We start from the raw sequence: 1,025 nt of genomic DNA on the forward strand, positions 1-1,025 counted from the left end.
GTGTGTGTGTGTGTGTGTGTGTGTGTGTGAGAATTTCAGTGTTCAGGCCTGAGGAAAAGAACATAATGTTACAGCAGCAGCAGCAGCATGGCTCCAGGCCTTCCTTATATTTGGTGTTTTTAGTAATACAAGTTTTTACATATTTATTAAAATGTCCTAGAACTGCTATAATTAGTTGATTCATTGATTGGGTGATCAATAGTAAATGAACTATTTAACTATGATAGATTTTTCACGCAGAAGTTGTTGCAGCTTCTCCAGTGTGAATAGTTATGAATAGTTTCCTCTGTTATTGTGTAGCATTGCAAACTGACCATCTCTAGGACATTGTGATGGGAAATAGAAATCAACATTAATACGTTGAGGATAACAATAATTGTTAGTTGCGGCCCTAAAAGAGTCATAGTCCTGATTCACGCACGGTTAACACAAACTACACACTGCTCAGTTGTCCTACTTTTCAGTATGTTCAATAAAGTAATGTAGATTTCAATCAAAATGTATGTAAAATCTGTACTGTTAAGGCTGGCTAAATAAGCAACCTATATACAAAGTCACTGCTCTGCATGTTTTTCCTGAACGTTCCCTTTATAATGTCACTTTTATAGTATATAATTATATATATATTGTTCTTCCACTTCCATGTACTAACTCCTTGTGTCTGCTTTGGGGAAAGCCGAGCTGTGGTCAGTCACGTTTTAGGTTTCACGCTGGTCGGCTCAAAATAACCTCAAAAGTTTCTGCTGAGGGTCTTAGGAAGAACACAACAGAGAAAATAGTCCCAATGGTATTCTTTACCAGATATTCTCAAAATCAAACCTAGCTTTACACTTAAAAGGAAGTTATTCCCACAGACGCCATGTTCTTTTAATATTATTGAGCGTCATCCCCCTCCCTTCTCATATTGCGGGACCTGTATGTTTCGGCATGGATTCATTTCCGGGAGTGTGTGGAATCAAAGTGGAATCATTCCTGAACCACAGGAAATTAGCTTTATCCCTTTAAACTCTGTTTTTTTTTTTTGT

The 1,025-nt window shown here is 37.3% G+C and overlaps 1 protein-coding gene across 2 annotated transcripts in view; it reads left to right on the forward strand.

The window, feature by feature from the left end:
• Positions 1-1,025, forward strand: part of LOC116698836 (cilia- and flagella-associated protein 251) — a 17,162-nt gene that overhangs the window by 479 nt on the left and 15,658 nt on the right. The window lies entirely within an intron of this gene.

Source organism: Etheostoma spectabile, chromosome 12 (genome assembly GCF_008692095.1).
Source record: "Etheostoma spectabile isolate EspeVRDwgs_2016 chromosome 12, UIUC_Espe_1.0, whole genome shotgun sequence".
Taxonomy (NCBI): Eukaryota; Metazoa; Chordata; class Actinopteri; order Perciformes; family Percidae; genus Etheostoma; species Etheostoma spectabile.